Source organism: Nipponia nippon, unplaced genomic scaffold, assembly GCF_047370975.1.
Source record: "Nipponia nippon isolate SJK-2023a ecotype South Korea unplaced genomic scaffold, ASM4737097v1 scaffold_19, whole genome shotgun sequence".
Lineage (NCBI taxonomy): Eukaryota > Metazoa > Chordata > Aves > Pelecaniformes > Threskiornithidae > Nipponia > Nipponia nippon.
Genome location: NW_028262335.1, coordinates 5,404,676 through 5,431,227, shown reverse-complemented (window position 1 = coordinate 5,431,227; position 26,552 = coordinate 5,404,676). Strand labels below are relative to the sequence as shown.

The 26,552-nt window shown below is 45.1% G+C and overlaps 1 protein-coding gene across 1 annotated transcript in view; it reads right to left on the bottom strand.

Annotated features, from left to right (window-relative positions):
* The window catches only part of SAMD11 (sterile alpha motif domain containing 11), a 181,368-nt gene that overhangs the window by 151,488 nt on the left and 3,328 nt on the right, over positions 1-26,552 (bottom strand). Inside the window, exons 2-3 of the mRNA XM_087755097.1 lie at positions 25,571-25,676; positions 2,608-2,702 (exon numbers count right to left, since the gene is read on the bottom strand). The gene's annotated coding sequence lies outside the window, so the exon portion shown is untranslated. The remainder of the gene's footprint in view (positions 1-2,607; positions 2,703-25,570; positions 25,677-26,552) is intronic.

The window sequence follows — 26,552 nt, the reverse complement described above, 5'->3', positions numbered from 1 at the left end:
TTCTCAAAGATGGCAGGACTCTAGATCTGCATTCTTCTGAATAATGGAAATATTCAAATGTCAGTACAGACTCAGCTCATCAATTTTCTTCCCTACTGACTTTGAACAGGAACTTTAAAGACATATACCATAAACTTTGGAGAATGGGAGACCTCAAGAGAATATGAAAATTGTAAGTGGGACCTATCTTGTGTCTAAAGCATACACATCCTCTTCGTAACAGAACTGCACATTTGCGATCTTTCTGGACAGCATCTGACATACAATCAACTAACGGTGATAGTAAATCACAGCAACAATTACCCATTGTGTCTTACGCATAGCAAGGTGCATATGTGAGCGTGCTCTTGAAAAGCTTTTTCGACATAAAAGCGAAAGACCTACTGAGACCTCTTCCAAAGCAAAACCAATATGTCTGTCCCAAGGCAAGTTTTGATCAAGAAGAAGAAAGAGAGCCATGAAAACCACAATGACATTAAGACAAAACTATTGGTTTCACACAGACAGACTCCTGGGTGGCAGTATGAAGCCAAGAACAGAAAGAATGGGTCTTTCATGGATAGATGGATCACAGAAGGGGAATATGGGGCACAACCAGCAGTTCTGAAGGGAAGATGATATTTTTCCCTTTGGCTGTGCTGAATAGACAATGGGACCAGCACTGTTATGATCTAAGAAAGACAATGGACACAACAGACAGAGGCACGGCGGCACTGTCTGCAGAGCAATTATTTAAATGGCAAGAATCCATATAAATATTTGTTGTTGTTGTTGTTGTTGATTTTAATTGAATTCCATCAGGAGGGCAAAAAACAGCCCTGCTGAAAATACCCCATTCACAGAGATGCTAAAGGACACCCAGCAGGGTCACAGCCACTGCATAACACATCCCAGCCATCTACAATTTTAATGCTTAGGAGGTGCAGGCTGTGCTGTATTAATATGCAAAGTGTGCCTGCCTTCCCAATTAAATGGAAAATGCTATGATTAAAGACAGTCAGAAGATATTAGATGGGTAGTGCTGAACTACGGGCTTTATTTCCTACACATAGAAGCCCCACAGGAGTGCTGATGGAGTACATGCCGGGGAGATTACCAAAGGCGAAACAGAGCTGGGAAACGAAAAATGCTTGAATACGTAGAAGGGGGAGAAAATGAGGAAGCTGTTTACAGGAGGACTGAATTAACACAGTACCTCATCCTGGTCCCTCAGACATGGGCCCTCTGGGCCACGCATATCTGGAGGGAAACCAAGCACCACTGCTCATATAATCCAAATTCTGGCACATCATTTTGTGGGAAGAAGGCCTCAGAAGCTGAGTGAATCACAGCCTAAGGCCCAGAGAGCTTCACAATTCATGGCTGCACAACCCTGAGGCAAAGCTCAGAGGGGACAGGCCTTTCCTATGCCCCCTCTTTCCTCGTTAGCATCGGCATCCCTCTACCACCTATCTGGGATGGGAGAAGGCAACACAGCGGAGAAGTACAGCATGTTGGATAATTTACAATGAAACCCACGAAGATGAGAAGATAAACCAGGAAACATTAATAACTGATCGGAGAGTTCCCTTTGCCTCGCTGTGAAGGACCGGCTCTAAATCACCCATGTAGCTTTAACCCCCCTGGCTCTGCTCCGCATCTCAGCCCCAGGCCACGGAGCCAGTTCCCCCCACTTACTCTTCCTTCCTGTCTCTGAACACCAACACCGCTGTCACCGATGCACTCTGTGCCTGTGTTTCATGACTTGCATTTAATTAAAAGAGATGGCAAAGTCAGGTATATTTATGGGAACTTCTAATCCTCACACTTACATTTTCAGTTGCTATGGGTTTCCTCTCAGAGTTCGCTCTTTCTCCCCCACCCCCACCATGTAACGCACACCAGAATAAAGTCTAATAAATTCTGCTATGTAATTGGCTGTATATTTTAGGAGTCCATCTATCCCAGTGCTGTGAAAACAGAGGCCTTCAAAAAATTACTGTAAGGACAGAAAACCCTGGGGGAGGGAGTCCGAAGTGCTTTATTTCCTCAAATGACTGCTGCTAAATTGTTACAGGTACGGGGCTGGAGTGCTGAGCGGAACAAAGGCAGAGGCAGTAGCAGCTGCGATGTCACAGGACAGCACCTGAAGGAAAGCAGTTGCCAGAAGTTGCAAATTTGTCCAAAACCAGTTTGCTGTCCTGCTTTGCCTGTCTGAGAGCAAGAGAGCCACCACAGGGGCTAAACTGAGGGCACTGCCTGCCTGCCCAGTGTGCAGGACCTCTCAAGTGAGGTCCAGATGCCTGAGTATATAATGCAATAACTCTTGATGTTCTAGTGCTGCTCTCACCTGCTAACACTCCAAAGACACTGAAAAGCCCATGACCCTCTTTAAACGAGCCACTTCCACCACAGACTCTCCTAGAAAGGCTGGGAAAAGGTCTCCATATTTTGAGCAATACAGAACTTTAGCTGCTCTTTGTCTTTAGGGAGGGATTCCTTTTAGCAGCAACACTCCCCCAAGTGAAGCCACGCACAAAAGGACACCCATTACTTCTAGACTGCCAGCTTAGCTCCAACATGGGTTGGCGGAGCCACGTGTAATGATGGTGCATGTTACTGACTTACCCTCTTAACTGCAGAGCTGGTCCTAACAGGTAGGATGCAAAGTACGTTGGAGTTAGCCGTGTTGGAGGAAGCCTGCACTGCTGTCTGTTAGAACCCTTTAGGAGATAAAGAGAAAATATTGATTCAGCACACTGCAAGAGTATGAAATACTTTTTTTTTTTAATGTGTATTTTCTAATGGACTAACACATACAACTGGGGAGCGTTAAAAAAGTGACATTTATGTAAATGAAAGCACTAAGGATATATGAACACTGTGTGCTGCATTTGAGGAGGCAGCTCCACTCAAAAATATTAGAAATACTGCTAGCAGCTCCAGATCATCACAGGACTCTCTTCTACAATGACCTGTAAAGAGAAAACGTGCATACACAAAAAATTATCTGACCTGTTCTACCAGCATTTAGGGTGACACATCTCTACTGACGACAACAGAAATTGTCATTGCAACAGAAATTGCAATGACTGCACTCGCAGATGGGCCTGCTGCACCACTCTTAACATGCTCAGCACTTAGCAGGATCTACTGGTTGTAATCTTTCTTCACACAAGGAAACCCTTCCGCATGAGTACCCGCACCTGATATCAGCATAGCAAAGTCTCCCCACATATCCAAATTCCCACCGACCCATAGAAATTTCAAATCCCCCACTCACTGCTGAATCCAAATAAAACACTGCAAAACAAGAGGGAGGGAGAAATTAGATTTCCGCTGGGTTGCTCATTTAAGTAAAAGATGAAAAAGACATAAGAAAAGAGGAAGGAATTCTATGAAGTTGGCACATATGTGCTCCCCCCCAAAAAACACACAGAATTACGGCCAAAACTGTATGCCTGAATGCCACTGCACAAACTCTTCTGTTTTTCTATCATTTCTCCCTGTTGTTAGCAGAAGCTAACACCCCTTAATTCACAGTTTTCCACATTCTAAGTTTATGTCCAATGTTAATGTTATTTAAACATCACCTTATTTTTTTTCTTCTCTCTCCTGTGAATTTCATGCTGGGTTTCTTATTTCCCTCCATTTTTTAAAGAATAGTTTATTAAGAAAAGCTGACTGTACCTCCACTCCGTCTGCTGGAACAGCACTGACAAATAAAAAACCCACCTCACAGGAGACAGTTTTATTCTGTTGATCGGAAGTCTGCCAGCCCAATTTATGATTGGACGTAAGATCTCCAAATCTGAATTTATGTGTTGTAGTATAACGACAGGTCAATGAGATTAAAAGTATGTTCATGAGAGAGCTGTAAGGCAATTTGAGTTTCATGGTTCTGTGGTGATTGGGCATTCAGTCTAAGAAAACCTGCGTTAATAAAACACTTGCAGTCCCCGGGAACAATCTGCACATTATTCATTATTGCAGCCCGGCTGCGGTAGCCTTCACCAACACCCCCTCACCATAAAAAAAGAGAGGGGGGGAAAAGCAACTCTCCCCCTCCTCCCTATTCAGATGAAGCCATCAGGGAGATAGTGCCATTGATAACGAATGGGCTGAATTAACACTAGAAACACTTTTCTTCCTTATCGTATGGTTCACATAATCAAAATGGGGAGGGGGAATGGGAGGGGAGAAGAAAAGCCTGAGCCTCACATATGGGTCTCTCCCACCAACTGAAAAATAGATGGACTAAACACAGACAGCGGCTTCTAATCGCATACAGAGTAACTCCCTTGCCCTCAAGGAACCCTGTTTATCAAAGGAACACCACCCTACAAACCTTAAACACAGGGCTTAAATGAGTCTTAGCCAGGTCACACAGGCTTGCGTAGGTCATCTGAATCAGAACAAACCTGCATAAATTGTAGCCATGGGCCTCGCAGCTGCATTTGGATCTTGGGCCAAAAAGCCTTGCCGTTCAGAATACAGGCTTCAAAACAGGGCTGCTTTGGCCCACAGGCTGGATGCAGCAAGTCCTGCAAACTTTAGGTTCAAATTCAAATATCTCCCAGGGCTGGAACACAGACCAAGATTAGGTTCGGTATGTTATCATGATAACTTTCAAGTGAAGCTCAGATCTTGATCCAAAGTTACCTGTGGGCTCAAAGTTGTTTGCTTCTACCATTCTAGTTCACCCTGTGTCTCCCTCCAAATAACTACTAGTTCAAGCCCAAATCAAATTCCTCATCTTGCTGTGGCATCACACCTGAACTCCTCACTACTCCTACCCAATACAGGAACACCGCCACCCTTCAGATTACACAAAGCACCGTGTAAACAGAAGGGAACCTACAGCAAATCCAAGCGTCATCATCTTTCCTCTTTAAGATGTTTCGTTCTCCATCAATGCTTCTTTTCTTCATCATCATCATCATAAAGATTTTAATTCAAGAAAGATCACAGGATGTAATCATTTGGTGGGAGGGAAAAGGTTCAATGCTTTGTTTCCATATGGACTCTGTCTAAATAAATCAGACTCCTCATGCTCCTTTCCCCATGCAAGTCCAAGGCCCAAATTCACCTTGGCCCGATTTAAGAAGGGCTGAGAATCCACAATTCTAGTATACTTCAGTAATCGCTGTAGGTGCCCAGCATTTCTGAATATTAAGCACAAATGCTGAAAAACGAGAGCAGAAGCATATGGAATGCAACACCAGCAGCCCTGGGGACAGAGGAAGGACGTGAAGAAAGGAGCCGGAAAAGGGACAGGGCCAAGAGGAGATGACGGGGAGCTGTTCTTTTTCTGTACATTTTCATAAATAAAGGTTCACTATGCTGCCGTTTGGCTATTCCAATCACTATGCAATGGAGTTCCAAATCAGAGATCCCTGTGTACCTACAGAGCTGTTACTGCTGAAGGGGCCAGAAAATGTTTGTTGAGTAAACCCGTCTCTGATAGGGAATGAGATACCAGGACGTTCCTGTTTCATCGTTGTTTAATCTGTTCTGTTGTCAGGCAGGGCACTGGGCCAGTAAAAGTTCCCGTTGCCTCAGCTTCAGGGGTGGACTGGCTTCAGAATTTATACAAATAAAAGAAGAAACGAAAAGCGCCAGCAGCACCAATCTGATTACAGAGTCATTTATTTTCTGGTCGTTAATAATTTGTGCAATAAAAGATTGCGTGCCTTTCTGAGTTAGTAGGAGTTATTGGCACAAATTTCCCTCCACACTGGTGTGAGTCTGTGCTTGGAACATAAATTATTAGTTTCTTATCGCACTCCTCCTCATTTTTCATGCTGCCACAGCTAGATCGCCAGAAGCCAACCCCTCAGTCTCGGTCTTATTTTATGCTGCATGAGAAAGGCAGCAAAGATGGCTATTCCATCTTTAATTACACAGACTCGCTTTTGCATTGCCTCCCTTCCAATCTTCCTCCCCACCTGAATACTGGCAGGTGTGTGCACTGTATTGTGCCTGCGTGTACGCCACTGTCTGTGGAGATAGGCAGGTACTCTGCCATTTGCCAACTACGTTTCTAATGAAAGCACTGTTCTTTGACAACTCTCAGAGTAAGGAAATGACAGGCTTCCACCATCCTGCCAGCTTCTATCAGATATCTGGAATACTAGTAAGAAAGTTGCATGTGTGCATCTCAGCGTGAGGATAAAAGACGACCGGAATTCATACCATCCTTGAAAGAGCAGGAGGAAAGTACTGGCACGGAATCGGGTTGTACACAAGATGGCTATAGTTGCAGGTTAAGAAGTTTCAGTCTTGGATGTAGCTGAGGAAATGCTTGGGCTTTCTCTTCCTATAGCATTAAGCAGGCAAATCATAAGAACGCCTCAATGCGCTAAAGATTAAAGCTCATTTAAAACCTATCAAAACATCCTTCTTGTTTCTCTGACACACAGCACTGAAATGCTCGTTAGTGATACTAATTGTTTTGTGAAATACAGCAGTTCACATATAAACCACACCAAAATTCTTGGACCTTTCCATATGTCAGCCTCATGGTCTTCTCCATTCAGCATGTCTCTTTCAATTGTGTCCCAGGAACATTTGCACCAACATCTGCTTAACTTCAAAAGAAGTACTGACAGATTCAGAGGACAGAGCACATCTGGCATCTGCAAACGTACTTGCCAAGGGCTATGCAAACCATAAACTTCTACAGATAAGAGAAGTCAGGAGCTGCAGGAGTAGCTTTGCCTACTCTTCATTGAAAGCCAACTACCCACCAATTGAGAGTGCTTTACTATGCAGCACCCATTCACAGCAGTCTTTGGATCCACCTTCTCTTACTCTCTCCTTACACACTGCACTGGCAGCTCTAGTCACTCCTCCTGTCACAGCCAAAGCCCGCTACTCTCCTCCCAGATTCTTGGAATGCCGAATACCTGCTGCATAAACCAGGTTGTGGGAGGCCAAGAATGATTGTGCATACTGGAGGTGCCTATTACGAAGGGCATAGGTGCAACAAGCTCCAGTGGAGCCACAGGTTGGAGATCATGGGGCGTTTTATTCAGCTTTACGGAACGCTTTCTCCTGCCAGTATGGCTAAGCACAAGCAGCCGTACTGAGGCCTGATGTTGTCTATCAATAACAGAATGATGTGACATGCTTAGGGCACCCCTGCGTACGTATATACGTTACAAGGAACATATGTTCCTCCATTCCAAGAGGATTTATAACAGGGGTCTTGGGCAGGCATAGCACACGCATAAAGGTGTACTGTCAGTTCAAGAGTGATTGATGGCTCGGTGCTGGGCTTGTCTCTGGTGATTATACAGTATTGGTGAGTCACTGATCATTTCAAAATGATGCTTATGTCTACAGGGTAACATCCAACACATCCATGGTTCACACTATGTTCCAAATATCCACCCTGAATTCTTATGATCTGCTGAAGGAGCGTCACTAGGGCTCTGTTTCACTGGGGTAGTTTCACCCAGAACCAAAGAGCAGCCTCCCCCCCCCGCCCCCGACCAGCTAAAATCTCACTAGCCACCAGCGTGTAACAGAGCTGCAGAGAAGCACACCATCCTCATCAAGCGTAGCAGGATGCCCACCCCACGGTAGTTTAGGAAGTCCATGTGCCCAGACAGCTATCAAACTGAAGTATTGCTCACACACAAAACCCCAGCCCACCACCGTTATCTCAGAGTACCTATGTTGGAAAACTCCCCATTCGGCCCCATCCGGGAAAAGAGTGAGTCCACGCGCAAGATGTTAACACGGGAGGGACTACAGCTGCAGTCACGTTACAGCTGTAATAAGCATATTTAAAACAAAAAATGAACGTAAACAAAAACAGTTGCATGCTTTATCACTTATCAGATCTGTCCTTGAAAAAAATTCAAAGACAGGAACACCAGCATCACAGAACTCCTTCAGAACAAGGATTTATAGATCACAGTAGCAACCTCTCTGGTCTACCACAAAATTACACTAATGGGCAAAAAAGAGAATCTTCACATGAGCAAAAGCAATCATTTTGCACTGTGTACATGCGCCTGGTTACTGGACACAAATCCTGGGCTTTTCCCTAATCCTCTCTCTCCCAGATTCGCATATCCCATGCTGTTTGCCATCACTACTCTGATTTTTTCCTTGCTCGCTTCCAGTTTGGACTCTCCGGTTTAAAGCGGCAGACTAGGCTAGAAAAAACCATCTAGTTCCTTTTGAAATCAAGGATTGGGATCATGACTGGAAGCAGATACTGAAAAAAAATGAGTGAGCAGAAGGTTACTTGGCTGCAGAAAGACCCAAAAATAAGGATGAAATAGAGCCACCAGGTTCAAACCCAAATGAACTGAGAGGGTGCCTGAAATCAGGGCTTCTGATTCATTGCATTTAGAACAAAGGCCGACTGTCCCTTCAGGACCTAGGGACCCAAAATCCTGGGAAATTTATTTTAAGTCCTTGGGACAGGAAAATTTCTATCCTGGAAGAGAAAAATACTGCAAAAACACTTAACGGAAATCTTCTTGGGCTTTCACCAGGCCCCCAGATGGTCTTGCAACATTTAGTGCATTAGAGGACAGTTCCCGAGTGCCCCAAGCAGCACATCTTCACTCTTCCTGTGATCAAACAGTTGTAAGATCTTTATCACTCCTTTTTCCACTTCCCAAGAGAACTCCCTTTATCACAACCTATTCCAAATTTGTTTTGCTGCCGTCAACACCTGCCAAGGCTATGATTTCTGTAAAATAAGTTGGCAGGACTTGTCAAAATACTGTCTCCATGCTGCCTCTTCGAGGACCCACACCTGGTGACATTTCCATGCCCTCCCCAATTCCTTAGTCACATCCCTCGCTGAGACAGCTGGCCAAATACCAGCTCTCATGGAAAAGATGAAACCAAACTGCAGAAGAGTTTAAAATTTCTGGTGAAGCAGTGGCAAGACGTTGAGGGGAGGTTACAGCGGAACCTGTCCAGCAAAGTTTCTGTGGATTTAAAAGCAGCAAACATACCTAAAGAAATTACTTGACAGCCAACATGGAACTGGACTTCAGCATCCAGTTAAAGGTTAAAAGCAGGCTGACAGCTCTTCAGCTGAGTCATCTGGTTGCACACCATACTCAAACAAGTCCCTGGAAATCCTGTCTGCATCATTTGCTCAAACCTTGCCAGCTTAATCTGAATAATAACAGAGAAATGGCCCCTACAAGGCTAAATGCTGTCAGTGTAGGACCAGCCAGGAAGATAAATCAGGCAGCACGCGTGGCGGAGACCCTTTAAAAGAAACAGTGCACTTCCTATTTTCACATCTTGAAATCTCAACGCTATAGTGGCACCACTGGCAGGAGTTCCTCAGTCACTCTCTTCCGAAGAGGTCAGCACTTCAAGCAGATGTCCTTCTCCAGATCCCTTTCTCTTCTTTTTCCTATAGCCAGCACACCATTGATTTAATTGATGATGCTTCTTTGCACAGCGATAGCAACCATCATCTGAAGTTCATGAAACACTTGGCCAACAGTCCTTTCTCAGCTTGCCGGTAGTAATTTGGGCAGCCAGGGAAGCACCAAACGCAGGAAAATATTAGTATGATTTCTGATGTGCATGGCAGTGATATAAAAAAAATCCCGTGCTTTAGGAGCAGTCCCCCAAAGTACTAAGAACCTCATAAAAACATTTTGCTATTCAATATTCCTTAATATTTCAATACGTAGATGAATTTCCAAATCAATTTCTTCTATCTATTCTGCTTTTGTTCTTACTTCACAGCGTTCAACCCAATGGATATTTGCTGCCCTACAAGTCCGTGCACAAAGTTTCAGAGAAATCAACTTATTACCCTCAACTCGTCTGTGGAAAAACAAAGGCACAGGGCAAGCAGTTGGCATTTCAGAATCTAGAGATAGGAACAGCAGACAACTGTTTCCTTATACACAGGCACCTCCACATGACCAGGCTGTTCTAAAACGGACCGCACGCGTTACTTACTACCTACTAAGCATAAAATAATTCAGTTAGCTTCATTATATGTAATAATACTTAACGTTAGTATTTCTCGAAGGAGAACTGTTTTCCCCCATTTCTCCCACCCTTCCCACTCTGAGCTTTGCACATAACTCCTGAAAAATCTGCCACTGTGCACGTACAAGCTGTGTTGCACTTAATGAGGCACTCCAAGTTCAATGAGGTCCTTCATCTTTTCAGTTCTAGCTCTGTGCTTCTCCCTTCCAGGCATCTAAGTTGGCTCCTGCACGATCTTCATTATGGTACTTCTTTTTCCTTAAGTTATAGCTCCATGGCTCCTTTCCCTCCTGCCTGAGGCAAGAGGCTAAGGGGTTAGAACTCCTGGGTCCTGTTTCCAGATCTGTCACCCAGCTGTTGTGACCTTGACAGCAAGCCAGGAAGGTGCCATTTTTCAAACTTGCGTGCCTAAATCTAGGCACCTGACACAACCTTATTTACTGAGATGATAAGCATCCATAGTTCTTATTAAAAAAGAGCAATAATTATGACAGTATTCAAAGTCTCATACTTCCGTCTCCCCTCCCGCTTTTACATTTCATTAATCCCAAATCTGCATCTCGCCCTTACTTTAATAGCCAAAGCTAATACCAGCTTTATCTTCAAACCCAGTATAACCTATACTCCCAGTCCTTCTGGAAGCCACGCTCTACTGCCAATAAAACCTTCACGTGTATGCCTAAAAGGTTAAATGAGAATCATAGATAGGAGTTTCTGATATTGAGCAATACACTGACCCCCCCTTCCCTAATCCCTTCACCATACACCACCACAGCAGGAAATAGAAGCCTTTTTAATTTTGCTCCTCAGGATCCAAAGTACTTTTAACATTTTCAGCACTCCAACCAGAAAGAATAATATACCCGCTTGGTCTACGGACTATTGCATGCACATGTACAAATTTCCACAGCTCAGTTTTTAACTGATCTCACAATAGGCCCATAAAGCATAGAAACTGAACCTTCCAACCAACCATTTTACACGCACACCCTTCCTACAGACCTGTAAACCCCTCATAAGAGGCTCTCTTTTAAGCTGTATGGTGACTACACACTTTATTTTTTAAGGGAAAAAAGGTACCAAAAAATACATGTTATAGATGTGTAACATTTCAAGGTGTCTATTCGGTACTGTGTGTGAATCCGCAGGGAGACAAAACAATACTCTATTATATTGTACGTGTACGGCCCTACATCGGATGGACTTTGTGAATAATATGATTACACGAAATCGAAACAGCCAGGGAGAGAGCTTTTGCCCTAATCCTAGCGCCATCTCCGGGACCGGTTTACCGTGCAGCATTACTTAACAAAGGGGATGGGGGTCAGGGGAGGGGGTTCCTCTTTTCCGCTGGCATCTCCTCCAGGAGCCAGAACCCGGGGGTCGCACGGGGGTCCCAGCGAGGCGGCACCCCCGCGGCCGGCGGCGGCAGCCGAGCCACCCGCGGCAGCTCGCCGGAGCCAGCGGGACGGGGATGGGGCAGAAGAGAACGGGAGGGAGGAAAAAGCAGAGCGGGAGCCGGCGGGGGGCCCGGCGCGGCCGGGGTGGGCTCCGGCAGCGCTGCCTGGGGCCGGCCCGGGCTGGCGCCGCCCGCCCCCCCCGGGGCGCTGCCGCCGCCGCCGCGGTCGGAGTGGCCCTGGCAGCGGAGCCGAGACGGCCATGAGCCGCCGACACGCTTCAATTAGCGCGGCGGCCCCGGCCGCTGCCTCCCCCGGGGCCCGGCACGGCGGGGCCCGGCACGGCGGGGCCCGGCACGGCGGGGCCCGGCACGGCGGGGCCCGGCACGGCGGGGCCCGGCACGGCGGGGCCCGGCACGGCGGGGCCCGGCACGGCGGGGCCCGGCACGGCGGGGCCCGGCACGGCGGGGCCCGGCACGGCGGGGCCCGGCACGGCGGGGCCCGGCACGGCGGGGCCCGGCACGGCGGGGCCCGGCACGGCGGGGCCCGGCACGGCGGGGCCCGGCACGGCGGGGCCCGCCCGTCGCCGCCTACGCGCTCCCCGGGCGGCCGGGGCCAGGCAGCCAGCGGCGCGTCCGGCGCTCGGCGGGGAGAGGGGAGCAGGCTTAAAAGGGCGATAGCATGGAAACACAGCGCCAAGAGCTGGAGCCCGGCAGCAGCCCCCAGCCCGGCGTGCACCGAGCGGCGCCCGCGAAACAGGCGGAGTAAGGCGGGGAGCCCCGAGCCCCCTCCTCGCACCCACAGGCTGAACCCACCCTCGGGGAAACGGTACTCAAGGCTGGAGAAGCATGGCAAGGGCACGCAGGGACTAGCAGGAGACAGGAGTGCACACACCCGGCGCAGATGCACTACTACAACACTGACGAAAGAGCAAAAATAAAACGTGGAAGTTGCACGTGCAAACACAGCCGACAGCGGCATACCAGACACGTTCACAGAGCACACAGCACTGGCCTCGCGTCTTCTGTACGTGCAACCACAAAGCACCAACCTACAGCAATTCTCAGGGCAACCACCGTGTCACACATGGCGGCCTCGTCTTCGGGAGCCGTCAAGACGCGTTGCTGGCACACAGCACAGGGTACACGCGATGATCAAACTGCGCCAGCACAGAACAGCGCACCATCGCTAGCATTTTGCACCATATTGGTGCTTTCCTGAATATTTTAGCAATGAACAGCTACCATCCCGAGATTTTCACATTTCTGTTTTGTCCCTTGGACAGACAGGTACAGGTGTTAGACATAGGAAAAGTCTTCTAAATCATCAAGTGCCACGCTCCAGCTGAGTACAAAATAGTCTCCGAGCACTGGTGGTGTGGCAAAAGGATGAAGTCACGACCAGAGCCCCATCCCCTCAAGCCACATCTGCCAGAAGATTCCCCACACCTAGCAAGACCTTTCATGGAGACAGGCTTTGGCAGTAAGCACATAGTTTCAAGATTCAATTTTCCCTGTCTTTATCCTAGAAAAGGATGTACTGCTCAGCTGAGAGCTACATCCATTCATCCCAGTCCTCGCTGCCACCCACCACGGGCTTTGCAACACCAGGTGCAATGCAATGACGCAAGGCTCAAACCCCTGGCTCCTCTGCCCATGTCTCTCTCCTTTCAGCATGATGGACCATCTTTAAGGGAGATGGGTCTCCATTGTACAAAAGATGAAACCGGAGCAAGCATCTTACTCTCCTGTTCCCTCAGACAGAGATGCATTTGTTTCCTGGGAAAGTAAGGAAGATGATGGAGGTTGTTTCCCCCATGCATGTGCCTTTTTCCCTCTGTCAGCATTTCCCTTCATCCGAAGATCTGATGCAATCGCACAAAAGCCAGCTAGTTTAAAAACTACATTAGGACTAGGACTGTGTTTTAAGCACCACCTTGTCTGACCTGACAGGTTTCAAAGATGACCTTCTTCTGGCTTCATTTTCAAACAGTTAAAAAATATTTCCTATACAAGAGGAAGGGCTTTTTGTATTTCAACAAGACAGTTAAAAATCTCACTCATTTATCATCATGGTCCCACTTTCAATTTCGCCTTCCTGGAAATCATTTTGGAATGGGAAAGACAGATTGTATCTCAAGCCATGACATTTCAGTAAAATGCCATCACTTCTCATCACAACATGATGGTGCTTTGCCCCAGATCATCAAGTCATATATTGAGGAGATGTTCTTTCTCTCGTGAGTTTGCATCGCAGAAAAAATTAAGCATAGCAATCTACAAAATATCTGACTAGACTTAGCCTAACGCCGATCCAAAAATGGGACAAAACTTACCATGGTTATCAAAGTCACCTTCTACTTGATATTACAAGGATTGGGGAAAGGAGTAGCCTGTCACAAGCAACATTCGGCTCTAGCATGAAGGGGTATGACACCTATCGAAGTGGAGTTGTGTCCGCTTAGCTACAGCGAGGCGTTTGATCTCATTGTTACACGATACATAGGAACCAGACGGTGTAGAAGGAGCTGTTAACGCCTGAAATATTTCACCTCAACTCTAAATATACATCCTGACTTCAGACCGGTCCAGGTCACTACTTCAAGACAGACCTTCTTCAGAATGAAGCTAATTTTCAAAATCAGGTACTTTTTGAGGATGAAAGTGAGGTATTCGACATGTGATTTCCAGAGCTGCAGAGCCTTTCCACAGGTTCCTACCAACTTCTACTGGAGTTACAAAGGTGTCTGGAGAAGGACTTGCAGGCTATACTTGTTTCCATGCCAACAACCACAAAAAAGGGTTATTTCAGCTACAGGGTAGCTAATTTTCAAATGACAAAACTATCTGCCACTTAAATTATGTTTGCTTCTCCTAAGCAGCTAAGGGGGGGCCTAATCCATATTATGGAGTAAATACCTGCAATATTTTATTATTAAAATTTAAGCTGTTTTGGAATTACGGAAACATGAGAAAGGGGCTTTGTGTTTATGCCCGCAGACCTGAGGCAGGCAAACTTGCCAGTAGAATCTGAGGTATTTTTATCCGAGTGCATCCCAGTATAAGAACCTGTTGGCCAGGGACATGCTGCTAGCCCTGCCAAAACAGGTGAATAAAAAATGGCAATGAGACAAGTGTGGAGAATGTTAGTCATACCGCTGTGCAAGCAGAAGCCAGGAGGGAGCAACAGTCCTGACAATGCCGATCTCGTTCTGGCAAAACTCTCATTGACTCCAGTGAAAACTTTGCCTAAGGAGGGGTGGCAAATTTCACACCTCGTAACGAAATTCACCTGCTCAGCCCAAAGGGCCACGTTCATCGCATCGGAGCAGAGATTCCTCTCTGCACTGATAGCACGGCCCTGGGGCAAGAAGCTGAGGAAGACTAGAAAATAGCACTACAATCAAATGGGTAGGATTCTGCTCCTCAGTCCACCCCACAACTTACCGGGAGGCGGCCCTAACACTGCAGCGAAGTATTCCCCAAAACTCAGGCCTCTGCAATGCACCGAGTGCACTCCCTGCGCATTGGCCCCGGGAACCCAACCCTCTTCCTTGTCAGTGCTTGCTGTGCTAGCTCAGAAACACTGAAAACCAGAAGGTGGCAACTAGGTTCATCTCTTAATTCAGGTAAGGCCTTCGAAAGTTGTTTTAGCTTACCAATATCGTATTTGGGAGAGAGAGAAGAATTTGATTTTATCAGAAAAGTTCTATCAGTACAACCCTTAAAAGGATGCAGCTATACCAGCATGATATGTGCTTTATCTTAGAGTAGCTTAGAGAAGTTATAGGGCTTCCATTACATTGGTATAGTCAGTGGAGTAAAACAGGGTTCATTTCTGATCTAAAATGGAAATTGATTGTCTTAAAGGCGTTTTTGTGGGCCCTCGGCAGACATGACTTTAACACGTAGGTCATAGGTACAAAGAACACAGAACTGCAGAAATCTCTGTTCAAGCCTTCGCATCATTTGTTCTTTGTTTCAGGCAAGAAAATCCTGAGAAAATTTTTAATTCCAGAAAAATGCTGGGATGCAGCTCCCACTGGGAGAAAAACGGCAGAGCTCAGAGCCCTCATGAGCAATTGCTCCCGGAGAAACTCTGCCAGGAATTATAACTGGGGGGTGGGGGGGAGAGTGCGGAGCAGAAGAGGTGATGATGTGAGAAAATAATCTTTTTTTTAAAAAGAGAGATGGGAAGAAAAGAGTTGCTCCCTAGATGAGTTTTGAATGCCAAGTTTCAGCAATTTTCAGTGCCACATTATAAACCCTTGAAAAACGAGATTTAAGGCTTCTTATCAATTAGATGGACTAGCCTTTGTGCTCATAATTTTTTACAGAATTGCAAATGCTTCTGACTCTCCTCTTCTCCTAGCGTAAGGGGGGGGGAGGAAACCCTGAGGAAAAAGCTAAGTTCCTTTCGGGGACGAGCTGTTCATTCTTGAGGCAGAAAGCCTGGAGGGCTCTGTGCAGACCCTAAATAAAATGACACTGGTGGCCCCACAAATTTGTTCCTAGGGTTAGCGCTCTAACTGACCCTTCCCCATTCATCACACCAGTTCAGTCACTCATCGTGAATGACACAGCATGGCACCACATGAATTATCTCTGACCTTCAGGAGGAGTGGCTCCTCCAGATCAGGTTGGGGTCATGAGGAGGGCAGGAGGGAGAAGTTGGTCTGTTAGACCTGGGGATTAGCAGAATGCTTCACCCTCTAGAGCAAAAAGGTGACGTGTTCACGGCATGAACCTGCCCTCGTGGCCCACGTAACAGTCCTGTCATCTGAGCCATCAAGCCCAGGAGCGTTGTGTGAGGTAATGTGTCTCTAGGATGGTGAGAAGCCCATGTGAACTCCTTTGGGTGAGTCAACTACAGACACAGCAAAAACGCCTGTGCCCTGCTCCAGGTTGATTGCACCACAGAAGCCACAACCAGGACGGGTGTCTGGGAACTGGGCAATCCTGGAGTCTGCTGCAAATTACCTCCCTGGCGTTGTGGCAAGCCAACAGATTGTTGGCATTTCTATTAGAAGCACAAATTATTGGGTGTTTATCATTTGTCTGAAAGTTGTGCTTTGCTTCTTGTAGAAGGATGGAAGATTTGCCTCTAGATCACAGCGCTGCTCCAAGGAGTTCAGCATTCATCCTGCCTCCTGCAGCAGACAGTGCTTGATACTCCAAAGGAGGGTAAAGTCTTAGGACTCATCCGGGTTGGGGCCCCATCCTGACATTCCTACATTCAAAATTCAGATGCTTTTTGTGTGTTGAATAACCAGATCTCACCTATACAATATTATAAATATAATCTAATTGTCCTTAGATACTTTTAGCCATAGAGAAGGACTTAACACAGTTTAGTTTAAGCATCTTTCACATACAAAAACTGTATGATAAAATATGCCCAAATACATCTGTTCCTTTCAGGTGCTCCTTATCTCATTCAGTGCCTGAAATTTTCAGCATTATAGAAATGCTTAATATTAAAGTAAATGAGCCATACCACTGAATTCATTAATACCTCAGGTCTAGCAAATACTTGTTGTTTACAAACAACTCCACCCAGATGAGTCTACAAAGCTTGGTGCAGCTAATCCCTGAGTAAAATTACCCATAATGCAATACTGTGAGCAGGATCAGGGCCTCATGATTTAATCCAGCTAAGAATTACTAACTACTGATGCTAGTGAATACAATGGGGCCATTCATGTACAGACGTGTTAGATGGATTGATATTCAGAAATAAAATTGGAGGAGTGATTTTACTGTAATACCAATTAAAATTAAACAATGAATCTAATAAGTTCTTGATGCAGACAAGCAACAAACAAAAAGGGGTGCAGTCCTTTAACATAGCAAACTAATCGCATATTTCATCTGCTCAACATTCATTCTTGGAAAATCCAAACTTAAAAGTTAATGCTGCTGTTTTTTTATGTCTTTTTAGTGTGTGTGTGGTATCTACTGTCCACCAAATCACCACCTCTTGCCAAGTTATTCTTTCATATTTGTCCAAGACCATAGCATCAATAAGAACTGAAGTGACACTGCTCTCATGTCATTATCTATAGGGAGATTCCCTTGTCACCAAGACTAGTTACAAATCCCAGAAAATTCCCTCCAGAAAAATCTAACATGGCAGTTTTTACCCAGTATTTACCCAGAATATTTACTAAAGCAATGTTTAAGGAAAGGCATGTTATTCTGCATGGGGCACTAGGGAGGTCTATGTCTCCTGCTTCCCCCAAGTCAAACAAACCACAGAGCTAGCAGTGAAGTTCCAAATATTTCCATCATTCAGCTGCAGCCTGAGAGGGTGCGAGCGCTCCCCAGGATTTTAATTCCTGCTCTTCCTTTGTGCAGGCAGAAAATGGAAATGAAGGAACTGCTGTATCCTTTTGGCAGGCGATTCAGCTTGCTTTGCTGCATCCTGGCAATTAGTTTGCATTATCGCAACTCCGTGCTGTAGGAAAAGCTAGAGTTGCAAGTCTCTGCTTATGTGGGGCGGGTGGGGAAGCTAAAGAAGGACTCAACGCTGGCAGCTGTTCCCCAAGGCACTGTGCCTGGGGCTAGACTCCATTCTAGGCTGGACTAGATTCCCACCGCACCATACAGTGTGTAAAAGGAGTTTCAGAGAGGGTGCCTCCTCTCTGCCGCCTGCACAGAGGCAGCAGTAAAAAGTTCCTTGCATCCATCTTCTTCCCTGTGCACCTGTACAGGGTTAAGCGTATTCTAACCCGCTGTCTCATAATGCATTATGGAAGGGCACGACCTTACAGCTAGGGTGCCATCCTGCAGCTGCTGTCCTAGGAGAATGTCGACATACTGATTCCCTGCAGAAGAAGGCAGGCTAGAGAGAGGGGGGACCCCCCCCCCCCAAATAAAAAACCCTTTACAGGAAAGAGATGAGCATGTAGATTACTCACCAGTAATTCCATTAGAGATTATTAAATCTACTACCCCTAAATAAGGTCGGGGGGTTTTTTTTCAGTCTGCCCCTCCCTTTGCCTGTTTCCTCTAGGCAGGCACCAGCACTTAGGTTCTTTACATATTATCTGAATCTATTTTCTTTTCAGCAAAGTGGATTCTCAAAAGAAAGCAAATTCCCCACTTTCTGTTCCGTTGGCTATAAGCATCAGAACATGAACTGATCATACAGGAATCAGGAAGAAACCTTGTATTTCTTGTATATAGCAATAAACATTCAACTACGTGCAGAATATGACAGGAGAGATTGTGAACTGGAGTTACTACTGCAAACAGGAGACAGGTTTTGTTAGATTAAATCTGTAAGCCTTCAGCATAGAAGTCTCTGTCCTTTTCCTGATAGCGACATTGCCCGGCACCCGGCACCTGTGCCGAATGAAGTAACACACACTGACTGAGGCGTTCCCAAATGAATTTGGTCTCCCGCTCTGCTTCCCTCTCTCTCTTGAGTTTACTGCTGTTAGTTCTGCATTTTCTGCACCCTTATATGCAACCGTGGTGCTTACACAGACAGAAATCCCCTCGATTAAATGGGATTTTGCATGTGAGTACTTGCTCACGGCATGCTGCTGTTGTCTTACCACCCTCTTCCTCGGGTTTTGTTGTGGGAGAACAACTTTGAGTGGGTGAGTGTGGACACCATGCTCTGAAAATAAACCGGTCAGTATGAGCTCTATTCTACTTCTTAACACTCATGCCACAGCCAAGAGTTTTCCACTACAACATCATGACCAGGTAATTCTGAGAACTTAGTTTCAGCTTTACCATCTGCCCCTCTGACAGCCAAACTTCAATTCATAAGGAGATTAAGAGTTAGCTCATATGTTGAGGGATATCAGATCAACTGAAGGTGTGATTTTAAGCAACTGAAAAGGTTTCTCATTTTGAACCAGACTTATTTCAGTTTAATTTATATCAGAGTTTCAAATGAAACTGAAAAAGGGAGCTGGCACACGTTCACTTTCCAATTGGACTTTCTCTAATTCATTTAGTCACTGACCCCGTCACAAAGCCGGAACAGTAGAACATGTGCACAACTCAGCTGTTTCAGTGTAAAATCCAGTGGTTTAGCACAAACTATCAGTGAAAACCAGTGCATCTCTGCTGATTGACATAAAATGACAGCTTATCAGCTTCCCAAATCAAGATTTCTTCTCCTTCCATAATTATTCTTGCTAATGGTTACAGACACCCTTTGTCCTACAAAGTCACATAGTGGGAATTAATATTTAAAAAAAAAAAAAATCAAAAGTCACATCATCAGCTAAAAATCCTGGGGTAAGATCTCAGGCTACAGCAAGAACAGCTAACCATTCATAGACCCACGTGGTTCCAGGAATGCACAGCTCAACCCTTCATACTCTTTTGGACCTCGGGATAATAGGAACCTGAACCAGTAACCCAGACAGACATTGTTCCTCTTTTCCCTCGTTGCAGTCCTACCCTCCTTTATACCAATGATTAGGAGTACCCAAAAACCTCACCTCGTAGTAAGACAGAGAAAAAGTCCCCCACTATCCTGGGCATGCTTTTTACTCCTTTTAATTGTATGTATTCAAAGGTACTTATAAAAAAGTAGGCAGTGTTCTATAAGGCACATTATCTCTTCTGCAGGGCTCCTTTCTACATACCTGGCTGTGGATATCAACCTGGGAATCCTTTAGTCCTTAGCGCACAATGGGGGACAAAAGAAGTTGGTAAATTATATGGCATCTACGTGATATAGACACTTCATCTTCTTTCTGCTACACCAAGCTGATTACTCTTTCCAGCATTACAGAGGAAAAGAGAGAGTACAAGGAGTAGAAGGAAAACAAAGACAGACGACTGCCACGTCTCCAACTTTACTCCAGAAAGGTCATCAGCTGAGTGAAAGTCCTCCTCCTCCAAGGAAATGTGGTAACTGAATTTCATCTTCTTCCTCAAGACAGATGGTTCATGCCAAAAGAGCAAGTAAGAAAATCTTTTAATCAATTTGAGATGAGAAAGGGGATGGTGAGCGACAGCGGGCCAGGCACATTGCCGGTCTCCAATTTCTGAGAACTCTACAGTAGCTGGGATCTATTCATTTGTCTGGAATAGACTGTTCTTGAGACCCACGATCAAACTCTCCAACTTGTTGGCTATTCAGATTACTTCCCAACCCTTTTACAAAAGTTCCATGAAGTTTACAGTGCAAGCCTGATCTTTATTTGGGATACACTTGATTTTATTGTCCTCTAATGCTTCTCCCACGCTGCCTTTCTCAATGCTGTGTTTTCTGCAGGATGAAAACTCCAACACAGATTTACAGGGAAAAAAAATATATATATAATCAAATGGGTTCTCTCTCTCTAACTATGCTCTTTTGGAACAGCAGAAAGATACATCTTGTAGGTACCTAAGATAATGTGGTCAGTGTTATAATGTGTTGTTTGTTTTTTTTTTTTTCCCCTCAGCTGCTATATTATGCTTGAAGAAAAACAACAGATGCTCTGTCTTTTTAACATTACAATAGGCATCAAAGGGATGCCCTGGGAAGGCAGGTGACCTGCAGAATGATTTCTCTATTAGAATTTAGTCCACACAGTGAAAAGAGTGAGTAGCTCTGTCCTATGGACATACCAAAAATAGCAGACCTGCTTCCAGGCACTGCTGAGGTTGCCATGATGCAACCTGCTTCTTCCATGCTTGAAGGTGGTTTTCAAGATATCTTGTGATGCCACAGCAGTGCTTTTGTGGACTTCACAATATGAGGTGGCTTACTAAATTTGAAGAGAAAGCAAGTATAAAAATTATGACCTTTAAATGCAGACCACACGATGTCAGGAAAAAGGCTTTGACTCAGAATAGCCAACATGTCTACTCCTGGCTAGACAGCAGGAACACAAAGCATCACGGAAATACCAGCCGCATGATGATAAAAGAATCACTTGCTAACAGGTCTATCAAGAGTAATGCCAACCTTGCCTCCTTTTGTACACACCATCCTCCTCACAAGAGAGAATACCAGTTGAACATTCCCATACCTGGCACAAAAGAGAGTGGAGCTGGGGATCCATAACTGGGGTTAAATGTCAAACTCATCAAAGACATAGCAAGGATACACCATCCCCATTATGCTTATAAAGAAGGAGAGAGGCAGTGTGGGAGGAGAGGAAGGGGACAGGGAAGCAAATAAATAAGGACAATGCACAATTTATGAAGACAAGAAGGTAGTAAGTGCTACTCACCCAGAGTGTAAATTGGTATTGATGTCACAACACAGCCCAGCCAAAAAATAATGATGATGATAATTTAGGGCTTGCACTATATCTCACTCAAGCCACAGTCCCATCCAACAGCAACTCTCACCCTGCTGCTTTCTTCCCCTTCTCTATTCATTGGTGTCCTCTTAAATCAAATACACTCAATGTTGATTTGATTATATTTCCTTATTTTATTTATCATCCATCGCTCACTCTTCTACTCTCCTCACAAGTTCTCAGTGGGCGTCTCAGTCATTTTGCAGTACCTCGCGGTGCTCAGAGGAACAAGCCTGTCTTTAGGCCACAGGAGTTGGAATCCTTATGCTGGTAAGGATTCATGCATCCTTCCCAGCCCTCATCTGTCATCCTTTAATCTTGCCTGCTTTATGCTCCAGATACTGGCTACCCAGTCCTGACTTCCCAGGTTTATAGCCCTGACTTACTTCCCTCCTGTAACATTTTACTGCTTGGTTATCGGCCCTTAGGGGCCTCATTTACACAAGTGCTGTTTTCGCTATAGTTAAGACTAATTCACTGGGTTACAGTTTGCTCTTATATCCTACATTCTGTTCAGTTCCCAGTCTCCTCTCTCCTGCAGGGAGGCAAAGGATTTTCTAATGGACAGGAGATTTTTTTTTTTCTTTTTTAAATTATGGATATTAATCCCCTTTTGGGTGTTTCAAAGCCTGAATTAAATTCTCCCCCTGTTTGGCATGATTCTGCTTGTTTCTCTTTGATGTACATGTTCCCTCTGGGCCCTTCATAAGGTCTGTGGGACCTTGAGAAGGAGACTTCATCTGGGATCTGCTCTCCTCATCCAATTTGATGTTCGAGGGGAATGGCAGATCACAGTCCTGAGAAAGCCTTGAGAGCCAGATATGTCCCCTCTTTGCACCTCCAGTCCAGCTGACGGTATTCGGTTCTTAGAATGTACATGTATGTGTTTTCTTTTTTTTAACTTCTTTTTTTTTTTGAAATTTGTTTTCATTTTCTCATTAGGGAAGGAAATACTTTCCTTGTCATTTATGTTCATTTCTTCCCTAAAGCTTTATATGGTTCCTCTATGACCATTAGATTTCTACCTTTCTAATACACACACATGTACAGGTACAGGTAAGCATGCACACAGAGATAATACATATTGGTGTGAGTATACGGTTCATTTCAATAAATCTCCCTAAACAAGGCTCATTTTCCAGTGCTGCTTGCTTTCACAGCTCCAACTCCAGCTGGGTCTGCGATTTATTTTGTTTATGGACCAGTTTTCCTATACAAGCACAGCACGATCAATGCCCTTCTCTACACTCACTAAGCCAAAACCACAGGATCACCTACAGAAAGACAGAGGACACAGTCAAAGGCCACCTGGTCAACCTACGCGTGGCCCCCAGGGCTCTATCTAGTGTGCCTACAACAGAGAAGACTGGTGGTACTATGGAGAGCAAGGAAGGGTGATCCATGGAAGCTATACAATGTGGCCTGTCTGGGGTTGCATGCCCAACAAGACTTAATTCAACTGCCTAAGCAAATGAAAGAGAAACTCTGAATTTAAGTCACATTAGAACCTCCCGCGTGCCAGGACCAAGAGTCTGTTGAATTCTGTTTCAGTGAACTATTTAGCATCAGCTTAATTCCAAATAGCACCATAACGATGTCAATTACATGGAAAATGAAACATGGATTTGTACAATACCATCTTTTGCTGTCCTCCGTTACTTTTACAGGATCAGAAGCTTATTGCCAACATTTATTAGATTTCCCAACCTATTCCAAGAGATAAATAGATATTATCCCTATTTTTCTGATAGATAAACTGTGGCACAAAGAAATTACATGAGTTGCCTAAGGTCATACAATGAACAGCTTAGGAACTGGATCACTGGACCCATTCTTTTCTTCTAATTTCTATGTTTCTAAATGTCAAACCCTCCAGGGGTTTGGCACACATTTGCAAATGATTTTCCAAAACTACCAATGTTGGCATAACTCCATTCCTATAGAAGCCAGTATGCTGTGAACAGAATTAGACCAGCTTACTATCTTAAATGGCAACAAAGCTAAAGCAGCACCAACTGCAGTTCAAAATCTCACCCAAATGCAGAATCAATAAATCTCCAGAGGAAGCGACAATAGTGAAAAACCAAACCAGCATCAACAAAAACAGCAAAACTAAAACCAGAAATGAAAACACAATCACGAGAATTTAAGAGCCGTAGAGGAGCTGTTACGGTATGGTTCTAATCTGTGATACAGGCTTCTGGCTACTATGGGATTGCACATAAATAATAATAGCACCCAGCTGCAATTTTTATTATTTTTTTTTTTCTTAAATTGTCGTCTTTGGCAACAATGACCACAACCAGACCCTCATCCCACACACCTTTCTATTCTTTGAACCCCACATGCATCACACGCTCAGAAGAAAAAAAGTATCCCTTTTTAATGACCAGGGATGTACCTAAAGTGCTACCTTGCAGCAGGCACCTATATACTGTGTTCCCGTGAGCCTCAAGAAGTGTGTGATTATGTTCAGTTTTTGTTCTTCATGGTCCTTCCTCTTTCTCCAAGTGCCCAGCATCCCCTTTTCCACACTCAGAGAGGTGCTGTGTGCTGCAGTGTTTTCACACGATGGCTGAGGAAGTTCCCCCACATGGAGGTGGGAGGAAGGAAGAAATCACAGCTCTGCTGCTGCACGTCTGCTTCCTGGCCTGGCATGACAACCCCAGCACCATTGCCAGGAATGCTCTTTGAAAGATAAGGGTGCAAGTGCTGCAGGACCCCCTTCAGACCCAGCTGGTATAGGCAGTAAAGAACAACACATTATAAATTCCTGCCAACCTCACTTGTTTCAAGCCACAGAAATCACACCTAATGTATTTAGCAGTTAAAAATGAAGGAACCCAAAACTTGATGCATATTTCTATTCAGTGGGCAAAACTACAGCTCCAGCTTCATCAAAACCCTGTCAGGTGGTCTAGCAGCAACTACCTGTGAGGTCTGAAGATTGAGATCCCAGCTCCAAAGTAGGCTCACCCTGCATAAGACTGGTTTCAGGAGGAACCACGTCCTGCCATCCAACCCATCATTGAGAAGGGGCTGATGCGGCCACATATATCACACGTAGATGTGAAGGACTATGTCCTCAGTCAGCACCCAAACCTGAATATTTCCACAGATTACCACTGAACACCATTCCTATATGTACTAAGTACTGCATCGCACATTGGACAATGCTGTAGAGACTTGGATTGGTAAAACTGACTATCCCTCCCTCAGTGAGCTCCGCTCGCTGACTCCAACAGACCTATTTATATGAACAATAATTACTTCTCTGAATAAGGGATTAGATCTCCAGCTATTAGACTCTAAAGTAAAAGCCCAAATGACAGACACTAATCTCTTCAGGGTATAAAAGTAGTTTTTAGATGGTACATTAACTGGCTGTGTAGTTTTATCCAAAGAGTCCCCATTCCATAATCAGAATGTGTACGTCCTGTATACTACCAGATCCCAAACCAACATCTGTAGCACATACATCAGCAGCAGTTTACCGTTGTGCTTCTCCATGCAAATTCTGTCATTGGCAACATTCCCTAACTCCTTCCAATTCATGCAGAGCAGAAGGGGGGAGTGCAGTAGATTCCCGAATGTGCATGCAGTGCTTGCTTTGTAGTAGACATGTGATACACTTAATTTTCTAAAATATATATTCAGACAAGTTGGTCAAGGTTCAAGGTGGCTAGTAACTGTCTCCAGCATGAAGACTCTATAGAGGTCTGGAGACAAGCGTTCTAAGAACAGCATATACGTTGGAGATGACATCCTAGGTGGTTTTCAGGGCTACAGATATAGATGTGTGGACTTAGAGGTGGTGAAAAAGCACTTTCTGCAAGCCTAGTAATCTTTCATGTCACCCCACTCGTTTGGAGGGAAAACGACCCAATGTTCCAGCATTCCCTTTTCCAAAGAGAGAGTCTGAATCCCAAGTGTTGCATACCTCACTCCTGTTGATGATCCCGTCGAGCATCAGCAACGTAGAGGAGTTTTGCTTTGCAGGCTTTTGTGCTCCAGGCAGGAGTTTTCACTCACTGTGTTCAGTGAACCTAGAATAATGAAGGGAAAACTTAAATAAAAAGTTCCACCTCAGAGGCAGTTGCTGAAAAGCAGTTACGAAATGGGAAAATGGGCAAAGGTCCTCCCACATTTCCAGTATAATCCCACTTCCAGCTAGGGCAACAAGGCCTCAACTGGAATGTCACAGCAAAATGAATGCTAAGGCACTCCTTCCTCTGCAGTATGTTAGAGGAGAGGATGACTGGTGGCTGAAAGTGCAAAGGGGTGCAAAACACAGAGGCCTTAATTGGAACACTGAAAGCAGCAACTGAAAATGGAAAGTGAGGGAGAACTGAACTCTGGCTTAGCATTGCTGAAGTAATTCTTCTAGCCACTACTATGTGAGCTCCCTAATAAACCACTCGAATAACAGGATAGGGATGAGGAAGAAGGTAAAACACTTTCAATGTCTGTATATAAACTTGATTCTGCATGTGCATGAATGCTTATTGAACAAAAATCCAGTTCAGTCTTGAGTCCCAGGCAGTGCTCCTGCTTCCCTTCTCCTCACCAAACCTAGTAAAAAAGAAAAAGAATTGGCTAAATAGTAGGGTCTTCCTAGTTTCCTTGGGTTCCCTTGACTTCTGTGCCCTCATCCTGTAAGAGGGATCGTGTTGAGAAGGCTTAATTGGATCCCAGAAGCTCAGCTATCTGCAAAGCAAGTCCTTGGGACAGAAGAGTCTGAACCTCCCACACCATACACCACTGGTGGCTTGGAGTTGCAGGGCTTATAGTTTTGGTGGTAATATTCAAAGTCTGGTTTGCAAACTCCTAAGCAGTCACAATTTCATGGACTTCCAACAGTTGTTGCTGTTCCTCCGGTTTCTAAGAGGATGATGATGGGTGGAATGAAAGTAGCAGGAGCC